We start from the raw sequence: 19,265 nt of genomic DNA on the forward strand, positions 1-19,265 counted from the left end.
TCATTTACATAAACAAGTGTCTATTTCCCACACATTTGTGGAATTTACAGGTTTAAAACAGCTTTTTTTGCAAATTTGCAGCCATATTATTCAGGTTTTTCAGTTACAGAATGGGATTCTACTGCTGCTGGACCAACTTTCAAGAAAAAAGAGGGGGGAGCAATTTACATTTAGTCATTAGTCATACATTTAACTAAGTACTGCATTAGCAGCATTGTGAATGCTGTCTAATTAAAACTGGAAATACAGTTTACTGTGAACCTACAGGAAGTATTCCAAAGTGCCTTTTCCAGCTAAAAACAGTGCTTACAAAACTTTGTAAAAACAAAAGCCAGATTACTGAAGGCATCTGATAGCACATTTTTTTTCTAGGCAACTTCTAACAGCAATCATATACTTCAGAAGATGCATGACGCAGAGCTGTATTAACCGCTCTATACTATTACCACCAATTACAGTGATGCAGCATCTTGTTGTTGTGAAATGACTGATGTTACTCACATTTAATAACAATTACTGATATGGAATACCCCATTTTCTTGATAACTGTGTGTCTTTAACAAGATAGTAAGTGTTCTAATAAGCAATGACGCATTAAACAGCAACTGATAACTGATCGTCATGAAGTGAGCATATAAAACAGATATTGGTTTAATCATGCCACAATAATATGCAAATATTATTACTTCAATGTTAACTGATTAAACTGTGCTTGTATGGTGACACTATAATTTCCAAACACACAGGACAGTGGACAAAATGTTATTCAAGTTTAGAGTATGCCCAGGGCTAAGAGAAGTTGATAGTCATTAGTAAGATGTGATCAACATGTCAACACGTTCATACACAGTCAAGCTTCGTCTGATGGTAATGTGTAAGACAATGAGCAAAGGCTAAAGTGTAGGCTCAAATTATGTTCTGCAACTATGTCAGGTCTTATAACATTTATGAATTTACAGTGATAAAGGGAAGTTATGTTACCACTAGTGTTCAAACCTTTCACACACACTTGTAAGACTGTGATACTTTTTATGTGACCTGGACAAAATGCATTCATATTCATCATCATCATCATTTCCTTGGACCTTTGTCCCACTTCAAAGCGAAGTCAGCCTTGGTACTATGGATTGGGTGATGTTAGTGAAAGAATGCGAATGTTTCCAAATGTTTGTGAGTTGTGTAACTGAGGTGGGACAAGGGGACAGCCTGGTCGTCACCTAGTGGAATGTGGAAAACCACATAAAAACCACATCAAGGCTGGTCACAACACCATCCCTTGTCGGTAATCTGCCGGGCAGATTCGATCCAGGGCTGTCATGCCTACCCAAGTCCATCTACATCTACATCTACATGACTACTCTGCAATTCACATTTAAGTGCTTGGCAGAGGGTTCATTGAACCACAATCATACTATCTCTCTACTATTCCACTCCCGAACAGCGAGCGGGAAAAACGAACACCTAAACCTTTCTGTTCGAGCTCTGATTTCACTTATTTTATTTTGATGATCATTCCTACCTATGTAGGTTGGGCTCAACAAAATATTTTCGCATTCGGAAGAGAAAGTTGGTGACTGAAATTTCGTAAAAAGTTCTTGCCGCGACGAAAAACGTCTATGCTGTAATGACTTCCATCCCAACTCGTGTATCATATCTGCCACACTCTCTCCCCTATAACGCGATAATACAAAACGAGCTGCCCTTTTTTGCACCCTTTCGATGTCCTCCGTCAATCCCACCTGGTAAGGATCCCACACCGCACAGCAATATTCTAACAGTGGACGAACGAGTGTAGTGTAAGCTGTCTCTTTAGTGGACTTGTTGCATCTTCTAAGCAGCGCATTAGCGCCTTCGGTTAACCTTGCGGGTCTGAACAAAATGCATTATAGGATCAAATTCACTATGGAGCAAAGGGATAATAGGACCATTCCCTTTTTGAATGTATCTGTCAAAAGTGATGGGAGTTACGAGATCAGTTACAATATTTTTAGGAAGCCAACCACTTCTGATGTTGTTATACATGAATCATCAAACATCCCGTTGTAATTCAAAAAAACAGAATTCAGGGTGTACTCCACAGAATGTGTAGTGTCTCATTATCCTGTGAAGCTCATGATCGGGAATTCAAAATAATACAGTTTACAGCATATTCAAATGTATACGACACTGACTTTTGAGAAGCGTAATACTGCTCATGCCCCACTGACCTTTAGAGCTCTGACCCTTCTTACTCTGGCAAGTAGCAAATCATATGCTGATGATAAATTCCATAGGATACCTTTCTGTGCAAATGTTTTATTTCTAAAGATATAACTCTGGCTTTTTTCACCCTAAAGAATAATGGCCAAGAATTTAAACATAGGAAAACTGCAATATAGCATAAATTTATGTCATCAACAGTATACAATATCACCTCTGACAAATGTAATGCTAAATATATAGGTCAGACGAGAAGAAACTTTTGAACCCGCTTTAGACAGAACATCAATGATTCCAACTCAAAATCGGCACTGAGTGCACGTTTGCACCAAACTGATCATCTTATCACTGACATTCGAAAGAATATGCAGGTTGAGATTTAGGTACTTATATCTACTGTGCTCTAAAAAGGTTCCCTGGTCTCACCCTGAATCCACATACAGATCTGTGACCGGGGGTCTTTTGGCAAATTCTGACCACCTATAACCCACTATTTTATTATCATAGGTCATAAGCTACCCATATTTACTTCTTGCATCTTTTCACTAATATTGTATTATATTTTGTGAAAGAGGGCAAATGTAATACCACCCATGTTTATTAATATGTTATATTTAACTGTCCCCTTTCAGATTTTCATAAATGGGACTCTACTCTGCTACATATTTTTTAAGTAGTTTAGTACAAGTTGTAATGGAACTGACAAATAGACATCATTTTATTTTATTATACGCTAAAGTCATGTTAAAAAAGCTTTTGCTTATAATAATACTAAGTTAGGTGTTGCGATCAATAATCGATATTGGAATTGTATGTTCTTTGTAGCTTACGACCGTGATCTTTGGTCTACAATGGGTTTACAGGCACTTGGGTGTTGGCCACAGTTGAGTGTAGTTGTGTATATAGTTTTGGCAATAAATGTGTTTTTGATACAAAGAAACCGTGGAGTACTGCATCATTTTTCAATAGTCCAGTAATAATTAAAAAACCTGCACCTCATCAAAGGAATCATCGCCTAGACAACGAGAAGCCACATGGACAACGCAGACTCAACAGCATCAACAAAGGAGACTTCGTGGCCAGCTCTACTAAAGTATTATGCAGCCATTAGCCACACCGTAACGGTGTCCTTATGTACATAACTTTTCCTGAACAGTAGAGCGGGTTCGTGACAACTGGGGGCTCGTCCGGGATTTAGACATTTATATGTACTGGATTGACGAAATCTGTTTTGCAGAAGTCTAATGACCACGTGGTACGAAGAAGTGCAATACAGGGAAGTCAAGGGAGACGAAACGAAGCAGTAAAGTGGACTGACCACACGAGTGAGGACCCAGACATGCAGACATGCCGATAAAAACGGAAGATGAGTCGGTCAAAGAAGTGGATCAAAGTCTTAATTCATCTGAACGTGAGACGCCGGACATTAAATTACTGTTACAAATGATGGAACAATCGTTAGCTTTAAATCAAACTGTTGCAGCCCGCTTACAAGCTAATGAAGATCAATTGCTAAACATGAATCGGACGGTCGCGGACAGTTTTCGGGTTATAAATCAGAAAGTGTCGCGTCTAGAAGGAGCTATGAACAAAAAATTCGCAACGATATATCAAAGATAGACAAGAAACTTAGCAAAGCAGAAACAAAGATTTTGGCGGTAGAATCTAAAGTGGGAGACGTAAAATCTAGTCTGAGTAACAAAATTCAGTCTGTAAAAAATGAACTGGTCACAGACAGAGAGAAAAATGCAAAGTGTTTTGATAATGTTAATAGTCGAATAGATACAGTTTGTGTAAATGTAAAAGCTGTGGCAGTAGATCTTGAAAGTAGAGTAGATTCTAAACTAAACTTTGTGGATGATAAAGTGGAAACAGTCAGTAACACAGTAAAACTCCACGAGATTGAAACTAAGACAGATGTTAATGAATTAAAAAGTACAGTATCAGAGTTAAACCAGAAGTTTGAAATATTTAGCAATGATGTAGCTAACAGAAATTTTTCTATGAACACATGTACTTTATTATCCAATATTCCAGTTAAAAACTTTTCTAATGAGTGTAGTTTGCATCCTGTTGACTTTCTGCAGAGTTGTAGAGACAATTTTTTGCCCAATATGAGTGAAAGTTTCAAAATTAAGTTTGTTAAAAAATTTTTGGAGGGGGAATCTTTGTCATGGGCCAATCAAAATTTTTCTATGGACATGTCTTATGCTGAATTTGAAATTGAGTTCTTAAAACGGTTCTGGTCTGAAACTGAACAAGCCAGGATAAAGAGCGAGTCCCTGAATGGACCAAATTACAGAGAAACACAGGGGACTATGAAACGGTTTTGTAAGAATCAACTGAAGAAACTTGTACATTTGAGTAAACCCTTTGATGAGCTCACACAGATAGATGCTTGAAAGAGAAGGTTGCCAACAGATGTGCAATGGGACCTAGTGTATGGACCAGATGACAACATTGAACAATTTCTAAACTACGTGGACAAACTTGACAGAATTATAGACAAAGTGGGGAAACCAAAAAAACTATTTCAATCACACACAAAGAGGTGGGGATCATAGTTGGGGAAACGCTAATTTTAACCGGAGGGAAAACAGTAGGCCCAACAAACATAGTTTTCATCATAGGGAACAAAATAGTCACAATATTAATGATAATTTCCATTCAAGGGAAAACTATAATTTCCATTCAAGAGGACAATCTGGGAACAATCGGAACAGAAGTAATTACAGGGAGTCTGAAAACGGGAATTGGCATGAACATAGGGACGCTGGGAGTCAGAATGCTATGGAAAGTGATGAAGTAAAAAACTAGCATGCGCTCCATTGTCGGTCCACAAGTAAGGGGCAAAAAGCATAGATAATAGATGGACCCATAACACTGACTACGTTGCACCAAGAGATACATCTCAAGTAATGAGTAGTTATCTTATGACTGTGTACTACCCTCTAAACACAGTACCTGTTAAGAACGAACACATTAGTTGCTATAAAGACCCAGAGAAAATAATTGACTTAGTTGAATTTTATGAATGGGCAGAAGCTTGTAGTTTGTCAGAGGACCAACAGGTTAACGGTTTAAATAATTTAGGAATTTATGCACTGATGAAGGAACCAGGTGAGCAAATGGTTGACACTGATTTAACGAGCAAAGAATTAAAAACACTTGGGTGTGAAAGCAACATTTTAAGTTTTCAGGAGAGAGAGGTTGATGATTGTAGTATTTGGGAAAATGAAGATTTAATGATACATGATGATGGTGAAAAATATTTTGTTTGCTTAAAAGAGGAAATGGAGGCATTAGGTGTTGTGGGAGAAACTGATATGCATGTTGTAGATGTACCCAAGGATGTTATTAACAGTTTAAGTGGTGGTAATGCCAGTGTCACAATCAATAGGCTCTGTAATCCAACATCTTACGAAGGAACCTGGGCAGTTGATAAAGATTCCCTGAACAGTAAAACTGACTGTGCAAGTAGGCTACCATTTGCAATGAACAAAGGTGAATTATTTCTTTATAATATGTGGCTAAATAGTGATGCAATTAAAAATGATAGCAATTTTAGAAAAATGATTCTTAATATGTCTCAAATTTTATATCCTGATTGGTGGAAAAACACTAAACATATTATTGTTGAACAACTGAAGGATAAATACCTTAGTGGTGAACAATGTTATTTGGGTGAAAATATTTGGATTAATGAAATTATCAATGCAAGTGACAGTGCTAATGATGTGTGTGTTAATGTTATGGCCGTAGATAATAAAGGTGACAGTAATATAGGTACTTGTAAGTCAGAAAGTCATTGTTTCAGTGAAATTCAAAATGATTTATTGTATGAATACGTTCAGCCTCAAAAAGGTAATGACATAGGTAGTCCGTTCATTAGAGCAAAAGTTGGTACCTGGGAAGGCAAGTGTCTTATAGACACAGGGAGTCAGGTGTCAGGAGTATCTGAAATTCTAAGCAAAAAGCTGAAGTGTGAGAAAGATTACATTGAAATGCCAGTCATTGGGGTGAAAATAAGAGGGGCTACAGGAAAACATAGTAAAACTGTGAAAAGACAAACTTTGTTATCTTTTACAATTGAGGGAGTCACATTTACACATGGATGCCTAATTATACCATGCCTCAGTGAGGACTGTATTCTTGGGATGTCATGGATTCGGAGTGTAGATACAAGATTTAACTGGGGAGGACAAAAACTTATCATAACAACACCAAATGGGGGATGTATCTCCACCAAGTTTGTCAGATCAAATACAGTTTTGTGTAATGATAAATTTAACACTATAAACCTTGTAAAGGAGAAGAAATATGTTGATAAACACATAACAGAACTGGATTTAAGTGAAGTAGATTTCAACACACTGGTAAACACAAAGATTTCCGAAGCTAGTGGTCCAAACAATGAGCAAAAACAGGAACTACAGTCTTTGTTATGGGAATACAGTGATGTCTTTAGCAACATTTCAGGGAAAGTTAGGGGTTACGAATGTACTTTGCAAGTAAGATCACATGATCCATTTTTCATAAAACCATATGGTGTGCCCATAGCAAAACGTACAGCAGTTGAGAAAGAATTACATAAGATGGAAGTGTGTGACATTATTGAAAGGAGTATCAGTGCTTATAGTAACCCGCTGGTAGTTGTGTCAAAGAGGGATAGGGGAGTGAGAATAGTTCTTGACTCCAGGCCTTTAAACAAGATCTTATACAGGGAAACAGACCACCCTGAAAACATTGATGAGCTGTTGCACAAGTTCAAGGACATAAAATTAATGTCAAGTCTAGACTTAACCTCAGGCTTTCATCAAGTACCCCTGGCACCCAAATCTAGGAAATACACTGCTTTTCTGTACAATGGCCGTTGCTATCAGCATTGTGTAGTCCCGTTTGGCTTGAACTCATTGGTAGCAGAATTCATTAGAGCTTTAGACCATGTGCTTGGGCAGGAACTTGTATCCAAATTACTGATTTATGTAGATGACATTTTAGTAACTGGACAATATTGGAATGAGCATGTTGGGCTTTTAAGACAGGCGTGTGAGAAACTTAGAAGCGGGGGAATGACACTACAACTAGAAAAATGCAAATTTGCAGTACCTGAGTAAAAATTTTTGGGACATGTCATAAGAGAAAAAGGAATTTTGGCTGATCCAGACAAAATTAAAGCTATTGCAGAGTTTTCTATACCCCGTAACAGAAAACAACTGAAATCATTTTATGGGCTATGTGGCTTCTACAGAAAATTTGTAAGTAAACAAAGCTTAAACACACCCTGTCTAAGTAACTTGTTAAAGAAGGACACTGTTTGGATATGGAGTAAAGATTGTCAAGAGGCTTTCAACATCATAAAAAAGGAACTGAATACCCAGAACCTGTTACACAGACCAGATTTCAATTTACCTTTCTGCTTACATACTGACAGCAGTGATTATGAGCTAGGTGCTGAATTATTTCAAGTAAAAGAAGTCAATGGGGAGACAGTTCATGCTACAATTGCATTTGCAAGCAGACTGTTACTGAAGCATGAAAAGAACTATACAGTAACAGAAAAAGAGCTATTAGCTATACAGTGGTCACTTTCAAAATTCAGGACCTATTTACTTGGACATAAGGTAATAGTGTACTCTCATCATAAAGCCTTAAGCTATATACAGGAATGCAAGCTCTATCATGATAGGCTTACAAGATGGGCATTGTATTTACAACAATTCAACTTTGAAATTAAGTATATTAAAGGCACTGACAACATAGTTGCGGATGCTCTATCAAGGCTACCAGTAGGAGGGGAAACAGAAATTTTTGATCAGAATGAAGAAAAACAGTTTAAAATGAGGTATATTAAAGGGGTCACAGATGAAAAAATTGTTAGACCATTGTGTGATAAAATCAGGAGCCAGAACCATGATGCAGATTGGAAATTAGTAAAGAGCTGTTTAGGGAAAAAGAACTATGAAAAATTAGACAAGTACTATAAGGTGTTTAAAGGTCCTCTGAGGAGGAAGCTGGTCATTGTGGCATACAGAAGTGTATGCAAAAATTACAAGAAAACATATACTTCTACAATATGGCCAAGAAAGTTAGAAAAGAATTGTCAACTTGTGATAAGTGCCAACGAGTCAAAGCAAGTAAAAGAAAATGTCAAGGTGAAATGCAAAACATTATTCCTGCACAACCTCTAGACTTAGTTGCTGTTGATTTCTATGGGTCGCTTCCAAGGAGTAGGAGTGGCCACTGCTACATTTTTGTCATGGTGGATGTATTTTCTAAACTAATCAAGTTGTATCATGTCAGAAAAGCCACAGGTAAAGAGATAGTCACAAAAGTTGAAAAAGACTATATCTCAAAGGTTGGGAAACCAAAAGCAATCTTGTCAGATAACGGTTCTCAGTTTCTGTCAAAAGTTTGGTAAGCCTTTGTTGATAAATCAGGAATCAAACATGTTCAAATATCTGTATATAATCCGTCGTCAAACCCAGCTGAGAGGTATACGCGCGAGATTGGTCGTTTATGTCGTACATATTGCAGTCATAAACCTCCTACATGGTGTGACCATGTACGAGACTTTGAAGACGTTATATATAGCTTGCAGCACACTTCCACAGGATTTTCACCTCATGAAATTATGTTTCATCTAAAACCAAACAACATTATCAATGAACTCGTAGAATTTCCACCATGCACAATTATGACTATGCGAGAACGTGAAACCATAGTAAAGGAAACAATGATAAAACAGGGGGAAATGAGAAAAAGACGACATGATGGCAAGATCAAAGCAACCAAGTTTAAAGTTGGAGATTATGTTTTAGTAAAATCACATGAGAAATCAAAAATTCTAACTTCTGAAATACAGAAATTCTTTGATATATACATGGGTCCATTTGAGATTGTAGAACATCCACACTCGAATGCATACCGGTTGGTGTATCCTAAATCTAGGAAAGTTCTCGGACTAAGGAATATTGTCTCGTTGAAATTGTATAAACAAAAGGGATAAGACTAGTCTGAGAAAGTGAAAAGGTGACTCAACAAAGGTTTTTCACTGGAAATTTTGTATATAAAAAATTGTCTGATTTTGTTACAGTTTTGTGCCCTTTAAAATGTTTATTATTTGTTTAATATGTATTCATTGTATGAAGTGTTTTCAATGGATTTTCTGTGTAATACGCTTGCCATGTTCTTGATATTTCTGTATGTTTATGCAATTTGATTGATATTTGATAATTTGTGTAATAACTTTCTCACACCACACTTGAGACGTCATTTATAATGCAAGCCTTTAATCAGCACTAAATCTGTCTTGCAACAATTAAGTTTAATTTTTTTAAATCTTAAAGGCAGAGTCCTAATTACTACACACTTAAGTGCTTGAGATATCCAACTCTACAAGGAGAAAATAATTTTTAGTAAACCACATGAATTACTGTACATTTCTTTCTCAACCACTACAAAAGCATAGGCAATAATATTTTTTAATTTTGATAGATACATACCATTCCAAAACTTTCATCCATGATTTTACCTTTGCACTTTTACTGTGAATATGAATCCTTGTAACAAACTGCCTGTAACTTTACTTTTGAAAACAATCTAATTTTGTTATCCTTCAAGTAAGTGTTATAGTCTGTAATAAGACATTTTACACCCAATATGTTGATGCATTTGTATTACATGTTTATTGAATTTATTAGTATTTAAAGGATCTGTGTTGGACCAGTTCATAACTTTGTAGTGTTACTCAGACAGATTCTGTAAACTTCTCCCATTAGATACACATTACCAGAAGGTTAACTACGCATCCTAACCATGTACTTACATATAAACATTATGTAACCAAAAGGTGAACTCTGTATGTGATTTTTTTAGATAACATGGCATTATAGTCAATGAAGTGATACAAACAGCTAAGCTTTGGAAAGACGCACTGCAGGACATGCAGAAATCAGACCTTTAACGGAAGTCACCTATGTGTAGATGGACAATGTGGGACAGACTGTGAGTAGTGTAAAAAGTGGGCAACAAAAGAAAAGAAAACAAGCCTGCAGTTAAAAGTTAGTCTTTCAATGGTTTCATGTGAAGTGCTACAACATTATGGACTCTTCTAAGTGAAAATTGTGAATCTTCTTTTGTATTTCATTTACTCTAAGGTTAAAAATTGTATGTTTTCCTTTACTTAGTATAACAATTTCTGTGTTAGCATAATTAAAAGGAAACAATTCTATTAAAAATTTTAATTTATTTAAAATCATATTCTTGGCAGTTCCATTATTCTGATGTCAGAATTTTGTTCGCATTTTCATACTTACAAAATTCTTGGGGGGCTATTGTAATGAAACTGACAAATAGACATCATTTTATTTTATTATACACTAAAGTCATGTTAAAAAAGCTTTTGCTTAAGATAATACTAAGTTAGGTGTTGCGATCAATAATCGATATTGGAATTGTATGTTCTTTGTAGCTTACGACCATGATCTTTGGTCTACAACGGGTTTATGGGCACTTGGGTGTTGGCCACGGTTGAGTGTAGTTGTGTATATAGTTTGGCAATAAATGTGTTTTTGATACAAAGAAACCGTGGAGTACTGCGTCATTTTTCTATAGTCCAGTAATAATTAAAAAACCCGCACCTCTTCTTGGACCCAGAGCATCAAAGGATTCATCGCCCAGACAACGAGAAGCCACATGGACAACGCAGACTCAGCAGCATCAACAAAGGAGACATCATGGCCAGCTCTACTAAAGTATTATGCAGCCATTAGCCACACCGTAACGGTGACCTTATGGAGATAACTTTTCCTGAACAGTAGAGTGGGTTCGTGACAAAGTTCAGCTACCACCAACCCTTCATGCCTTATGTGATGATGGTTTTGATTCCACTGCCTCTTACACTACCTGCAAATATCTTCCATATGGTGGAGTGGTCAGTACTGCTTTGCCTGCTGCTGCTCAAACACCTTCCTGCTCATGGCACGGTAAGGTTCTACTTGTTTATTGGATTCATGCAGTGGAAATGTCTAGGTATGTTATTAGTCTACAGCTTTCTTTGTCCCACATGGTCTTTTTTCAGATTTTGTGTCTATAGGTTCTACGCTAGCCCCTGCATTTTAACTATGGTGTATCACTTTTGGCACATTTATAATTAAATGAGAATGGCAGGGAGTGGCTCTAAGGCAATTACCTTTCCACTATAAGTCGTTAAACAGACACACTGTGAGTACTTTTCAAGTATTTTCTGCATTCCTGTATTCTTCAGACCATTGTTAAGAATTCCTTGTAATTTTTTTCTTTATTAATTTTTGTACAATCACGTAAAGATGCATTTTCAATTGATGCAAAATTAGTTGTAACTTCCAAAAAAAAGTATTTTACCGTCACTGTGGACCATTTCATTCACAATATGGAAATTTGGGTGTGACTGTTCACAATTTAAAATAACATCTTGAAAACTATTTTGAAATTTTTAAAAATTTTCATTACTTGAGATGCAGTGATCAAAAGATCATTATCTCTCTTTTAACTTATTACTAAATGTGAATAAGTTTTCTTTGCCAAAGCTCTTTCTCATGAGGGCTTTGGTAGATGAAATGTTCAAGTCTACCTGTTCCAGCTCAATGAACAATGCACAAAGATCTGAGACATCTAAGCCCACTCAAAATTTACACACATCTTTACATACAAAATTAGTTAAAGCATTATCAATACAAATTATTTTGAGGAGACAATGATTTACAGCTTTTAAGAAATGTTTAAAACTTGTGACTGCAGACAGCTGTACTACTCCAAAATTTATTACACAACTGGTTTCAGTCATTAACAGACCGTCTTCTGGTATATTTTGAAATCATAATCAGATTTGGTACAGCTTGTAACCATCATAAATCATTATGGCATAAGATAATCTCTCCAGTTCATTAAAAAATAACTCTAATGTAGCAGGAGTCGATGTCCTACTTTTGTATGATATTGTAGGATACTTATATTCTTAAAACTTGTAACTGTGGTCTTTGTATGGACATATGTTTCACTGAGCATTTGTCTCGGTCAGCTCACAATGAATAATGCAATAATCATGTTTTTATAACAGTAGATGACAAGTGGTATGTCAAATCTTCCTGGTGGATTGAAGAGGTGTGCTGCACTTTCACAAGTAATGCTGTTACGAACTGAGCTGTTAAGGCACAGCTCACAAACTGGCCTCAGAACTTAAATTCTGCCAGTACATGATAGCTCCCTCTTCTTCAAACAGCTGTAACAGCTGTACTGCAGTCACTACAGCATACCAACTAAGCTAGGTGAATTAGTCACACAGGTAGAATTTGCAGTTAAAAATAACCACCTTCTTCTTTATCTTCCCATGCTTGGGTAGGTACTAACACAAATAACTTCTTGCCACTTACTAGTAAGCTTCAGTTCCATTGCTTTTTGTAGCCTGGCTACACATGAGCACAAAGAAATAGGTGGATTTTCAGGAACTGCACATGGTATACATGAAATTACTATCACTGCATTTAAAGATCACTTTCAATCTCTCAGTTGTATTCTGAGATTGCGTACTAGTGTCATCTTGGTACTAGCTGACTGGTCCAAACAACAAGCTAGGGCTCGGCAAACATCCAAAAAGTATACTTGTCTCGAGGCCCAACCGCAAGAAGCGAACAAACCATGCCAATGGACCGTGTTTAATCTCACAGATAGGATCCTGGACGACACAGTGGCTTCGAACTATGCACCAACACTTGGGATATTTCCAATCCGAGATGTGATAGCTGGGGTAGAATAGGCAATTTTGAAACTTCACAGTGATTTGCAAAAGAGATTAGGAAGGACACCTGTCAAATTTTAGCCCGAGCCCCACTAAAAAAATTTAATATCACTTCAACAGAAAAGAAGGCCCTGCGAGACTTGAGAGCATACAAAGACCTCATTATTTTATTTGCCACAAGGGGAATGCCACCATCCTTCTCTCATGAGCCGAATACAACATTGAGATAGAAGCACTGCTTGACGGTCCTACATATCGCAAATCTGATGGGCAAGATACAGAGAAAAACATCAGACTTTCTCACGAAGAGTTCTATTCCAACTAACGTAATTAAGGTGCTGCACGAACAGGCTATAGTTCCACCAAGACTGTATGGCCTACCAAAGATACATAACAATGTGTCTCCTCCTCGTCTAATAGCCAGTGTTGCAACGCCTCATAGGTAAATGTAACCATCACATCCAGAATTCAGAGGATGTCTGAAGATGCTTAAAAAACAATTGTTGGATATTTTGGTTAGTTTTGACATTGTATCTTTATCGATTAATGTACCTCTGCAGGACTCGTTAAAGCTTATCAGCTGCAAGTTGGGAAAGACATTGTGGCATTGCTTAAACATGTGCTTACCTCAACTTATTTCTTATTCAATAACCAATATTTTGAACAGGTGGATGGTGGTGCCATGGGAAGTACTCTGTCTCCTATGGTGGCCAACTATTTTATGAAAGACTTTGAGGAAAAAGCACTGCTTCTGGCAAGTCTTCGACCTTCCTGCTTCTGGTGGCATGTAGATGATACATCTGCAGTGTGGCTCTACTGAACAGAGACATTACCTATGTTTCTCCAGTATCTGACTGCACTCCATCAGAATGTACAGTTCACAATGGAAATGGAGGAAGATGGCATCTTACCAATCCCAGATATCATGGTTAGAAGAAAAGCTGATGGCACACTGGGACATAGTGTCTAACACAAATCAACTCGCACAAGAGTTATACTTGACGTCCAAAAGCTGTCTTCATCCTGCAAAATGTGGTAGTGTCTTATGCTCTTTGGTATGTAGAGCACATGTGGCCTCAAATACTGACAGATTGCCTGGTAACCTACAACACCTAAGAGTGGTGTTCCGACATATCAGTTATTCTGATAGACAGATATGCCATTTACTCCATTCTAAGCAAGTTCAGAGCAAGGATGTAAATGAAGCTGCGAAGGAACCCACTGCAATAGTGTCATGGCCACATTTTGGTGCCATATCTTCAGGAATAGGAAGAATTATCAAAGTTATTCAGTCAAAGACGATCTTGAACTTAGGAAATGTGGCATTTATAAGATACTATGCCACTGTGGGAAATCTTATACGGGGCAGACATGTCGAATGGTGCAAGAATGTTTATACATCGTCATACGTGCCTGGAGCAACGTGATAAATCAGCGGTAGGAGAGCATTTCCTGGACATGGGGCACTGTATGCTTTACCAGAAGACTGAAGTTTTACCCCCAGCACCATCTCTCTGGGGCCATGTTCTTCAAGAGAGCATACATTTACATATGGTGGACAATTTTATCAACAGGGATGTAGGTTTTCAATTGAGCAGTACCTGGAATCCATCATTGGCTGCAATTACATTAAAAACAGGAGAAACAAGAACATCCAATTCATCACTCAATGCAGCACACTGCTGAAATTTAATTTGATTTTTAACCACAGTAGCATTGGGCAGGACAGTCTATGCCCACAGTACATGTGCGAAGGCTTTTCTGTGGCTCCTGGCAGGGGGCACTATGGCTTTCCTCCAACTGTGAGTCACTTCCCGCACATGTGTTGCCTGCTCCTGGCCCAATAAATTTTGACATCGCCATGCAATTGTCATCAGTTGCGTCTTGTAGCATTGACAACAGCATGTATCACCACCTGATGATGTCGAACAGCTGTATCGATGAAATATTGTGAGGTTTGCACAATATGATCCAGTGGTAAACCCAAGAAGTGTATTTCCAACACATCCCTCGGGAAAGCCTGAAAAGTTCTGTTAGTCTTCTACTACACTCCCTACAATTCTCACTGATTATATGATATAGTTGGTCTATTGGTACATTTCAATACACATTTCCTTTATCAAAGAAAATAAGAGAAGTGCCCTCTAGAATTGACAAGTCAGAATGTTTACTAATCAGCTTATCTCCATTTGAAATGTTGTATTTAGCACGTGTTTAAAGTTCCTAGTCAAATAGTCTGCCTATAGCTTCTCTAGATAAAAACTGGGTCCATTTCTGGTATTAATAATCGGGTGGATTGTCATATTACCTTTACGTAGCTTTACAACATCTCGAAGTATAGGGACAGATGGGTTCATCAGAATAATAGCACAAGTTCAGCTGTCCCCCCAACCTTCACACCTTCTGTAAAGATCTTCCACACTATGGAGCAGTAGGTAGTGCCTTGCCTGCTGCCTCACAACAGCCTTCCTCCATGTGGTATGTCAGGCTCTTCTTGTTTCATGGATTTACACACTGGAGTGGTCTAGATGTGTTACTTCTCTTCGGCTTTTTTTTGTCCCACATGGCCTTTATTTAGTTTTACTTCTACAGGTTCCACGTTAGCACCTGCATCTTAACTTTAGCATACTGCTTTTAGGGTGCTATATGTTTATAACTAGACATGAATGACGGGGAGTGGTTCTAAGGCAGTTACCTTTCTGCTATGAGTTGTTAAATAGAATCTCTGCAAGTACTTTTCAAGTACTGTTATACAATATTATACTTCAGTAACCTTGTATTCTTCAGGCATTGTTAAGAATTCTTTGCAAAAAAAAATTTCTTAATTGATTTTTGTGCAGATCATCTGAGTAGGCATCTTCAACTGATGCAAAACTGGTCGTTACTTTGAATAAAAGTATTTTACAGCCACTGTGGATCATTTAATTCAAAAAGTTTTCTGGATGTCATCAATGAAACATTTCCACCTAGAACCTCAGGTAATAAGATGACAAATTAAAGTGTATCACCCAAGGCATAACAATTTCCAGTGTGGCTTCATAGATAACTAAAATATAATCCAGATTTAATTGAATATGTTAAGACTTTAGTGCTCCAATTATTTATAAATATAGCAGTCTGATGTCAGTGTAACAGATTATCCCAATGAATAAACTCACTTGGCCTTGATGAAAATTCTGAATACCTTACAAAATTTTCAAAAAGTTCCGTAAAGTGCTAAGAAAATGCAATCTTAGAATTAAGAAACAAAAATTCAGAAAGGGGGATTGAGACACTCACTAAAGTTATTAAAGCAGTACACAACATAACTTCACACCCACTAGCTAAAGTAGTTAACTTTTTGAAGAGTGCTGTTTTCCAGAGGTACTGAAATATGCTGAAGTTTATTCACTTTTCGAAAAAGGACCAAGGGAGGTCATGGGAAATTATCATCCTATTGTCAGGTCTCCCATTTATATATAAAATACCTGAAGATGTTGCTGTTACCCAAATCCAAAGCTTCATTGCAAAATATTCCACTATCCTAAACAGTCACTTTGGTTTTCAGGATGGAAGAACCACCATACATGCAGCAAACAGTTTGGTGGAAAAAATGAGCACATCGCTAAACAAAAGTAATAAGGTGGTATGAAGTCTCTGTGCCCTCAGCCCTCACAAAGGCTTCTGTAAACCATGCCTTGTTTATTTACAAACTTGAAAAGTATGGCATTAGGGGCAGTGCTCTACAATGGCTAAAATGCCACTTATGACACAGAAAACAAAAAGTTAGCATTGCTTTAAATTCTGGCTGGAAAATATCATATCATAGGGTGTCCCACTAGATTCCATAGTAAGTCCAGTTCTATTTCTAGTGTATGCGAATCAGCAAAAATATCGGCTCCCTGTCAGTTCTGTTTGCAGACAATACTGTATTCCTGTGTTAATTGAAAAAATTCCTGAATGATTGATCAGTATCCTTCATATCTTAGAAACAAGGATTCAGCTAAATGGTTGAATCTAAAGATTTCTATGACTCTCAAGAAGCAATTCCAAACCAATCAGTAAAGTGACCAAATTAAGATCCCAAACCACAGACTTTCCTGAGTTGGGGAGGGTTGCATGCCTCAATGATACAGATACCTGTACTGTAGATGTAACCACATAGAGGGAAAAGGTGGTGGTGGTGGTGGTGGTGGGGGGGGGGGGGGGGGGTTGGTCATCTGTGGAGATCCAGACTAACTCGTTGTTCCTGAGAGAGACACAGCAGCCTTTTCAGTAGTTGTAGGGGCAACAGTTTGGATGACTGATTGATCTGGCCTTGTAACATTAGCCAACATGGCCTTGTTGGCCTGGTATTATGAATGGCTAAAAGCTAAGTGAGACCACAGCCATTATTTTTTTCCTGAGGGCATGTACCTCTACTTTATGGCTTAATGATGATGACATTCTCTTGGGTTAAATACTCTGGAGGTAAAAAAGTCCTCCATTTGGATCTCCACACAGAGACTACTCAGGACAATGTCATCATCAGACAAAACTAAACTAACATCCTATGGGTCAGAGGGTGGAATGTTAGACCCCTTAATTGGGTAGGTAGGCTACAGAATTTAAAAATGTAAATGGCAGATTGAAATTAGATACAGTGGGAATAAATGAAGTGGCACAGAGAACAAGAATTTTCGGCAGGTCAGTACAGGGTTATCAACACAAAAATCAAATAGGAGTAATGCAGGAGTAGGCCTAATAATGAATAAAGGAGTAGGCCTAATAATGAATAAGAGAAAAGGAATAGGGGTAAGTTACTATGAATAACATAATGAACACATTATCATACCAAAGACAGATATGAAGCTAACATCTATCACAATAGTGCAAGTTTATGGTGACAATTAGCTCTGCTGAAAATGAAGAGAATAAAAGAATGTATGATGAGATACAGCAAATTATTCAGATAGTTAAGAGAGGTGAAAATTTAATTGTGATGAGTGACTGGAACGCAATAGTACGAAAAGGAAGGAGAGGAAAAATTGCAAGAGAAAACGGATTGAGGGGAAAGAATGAAAGAGGAAACTGTCTAGTAGAATTCCGCATAGAGTATAATTTAATCATCACTGACAGTTGGTTTAAGAACCATGAAAGAAGACTTTATACATGAAAAAGACCTGGGGGTACTGAAAGGTTTCAGCCTGATTACACTGTCATTTTGTCACCACATTCATGTCCAAATCCGAAAGCAGGGTCATCAATAAAGTACAACAATTTGTACTGAAAGCAGTTTATTATGAACACCAGCATACAGACAGAGCAAAACTGAACTGTTGGATAAGACTACTGCTATCTAGACAATGAATACTCCAGCATACACAAACTTAAGTTGCTGAAGACTTGTAACATGCCACCTAGTGACACTAATTGCTATACCACATTGGATGCAGCACAACTCATGGCATTGCTCCCTCTCCTGGAGACACAGGGACCTGTTGTTTCCATACTTCTCATTGGAGCTGCCTGCAGCACCACAGGCCTAGATCTTGCCAATGCTGGTGGACCTACATGTTCTGGTCAGGCCTGGCACAACTTCTTCTCTGTGATGAGTATCATAAGCAGCCACTCCCATCAAAGCTTTGACTGATGAGCAGTTCTGTTTTTTACTTTGAATGAGAAATCTCATCATAGATCTGTACCTCAGGACTGTAGAGGGGCTTCATTTGGAAGACATGGACAATGTCTATGTGCTTTTGTCTTCTCGATAAAGGGTCATAATCCTTGACTTCATATGTTACATTCAACAAGCAAAAAAGGATATGATACAGCCCAAAGTACCACTTCAGTGCCCATCATTACATCACATGTAATGATTTCCATCTCATTAGGATAATTCCTTCGTGGTGTGTCATTTTTGCTTACTGTATTTACGATGAGTCACCATGACGTGGATATAATGCACTGAAGATAATTACACAGTAGCTGAAATCTGTCTGCAGTAAACAGATTAAAAATTTATGACTGATGCTGCCCTTTCTCCTATCGTGAATCACATCAGTTACTTTACTGCCAAAATGGCAAAACCCATCTACAACTTTTAGTTTCTCATTTCATAATCAACTTCACTTAGCATCATCAGATTTAGTTCGATTACAGTCCATAACTGTTGTTTTACTTTTGTTGTTATTCATCTTATAATCTGTTTTCAAGATACTATTGATCTCATTCAACTGTTCATCCAAATTCTTAATTGTGTATGACAGAATTACAGTATCATTGTCAGAACTTTAACCTTTTATTTCTTCTCAGTAAAATTTAATTCCCT

At 37.5% G+C, this 19,265-nt stretch overlaps 1 protein-coding gene across 2 annotated transcripts in view; it reads right to left on the bottom strand.

The window, feature by feature from the left end:
* LOC126299174 (protein vav) overlaps positions 1 to 19,265 on the bottom strand; it is a 177,581-nt gene that overhangs the window by 13,060 nt on the left and 145,256 nt on the right. The window lies entirely within an intron of this gene.

The sequence above is a fragment of the Schistocerca gregaria genome, chromosome X (assembly GCF_023897955.1).
Source record: "Schistocerca gregaria isolate iqSchGreg1 chromosome X, iqSchGreg1.2, whole genome shotgun sequence".
Lineage (NCBI taxonomy): Eukaryota > Metazoa > Arthropoda > Insecta > Orthoptera > Acrididae > Schistocerca > Schistocerca gregaria.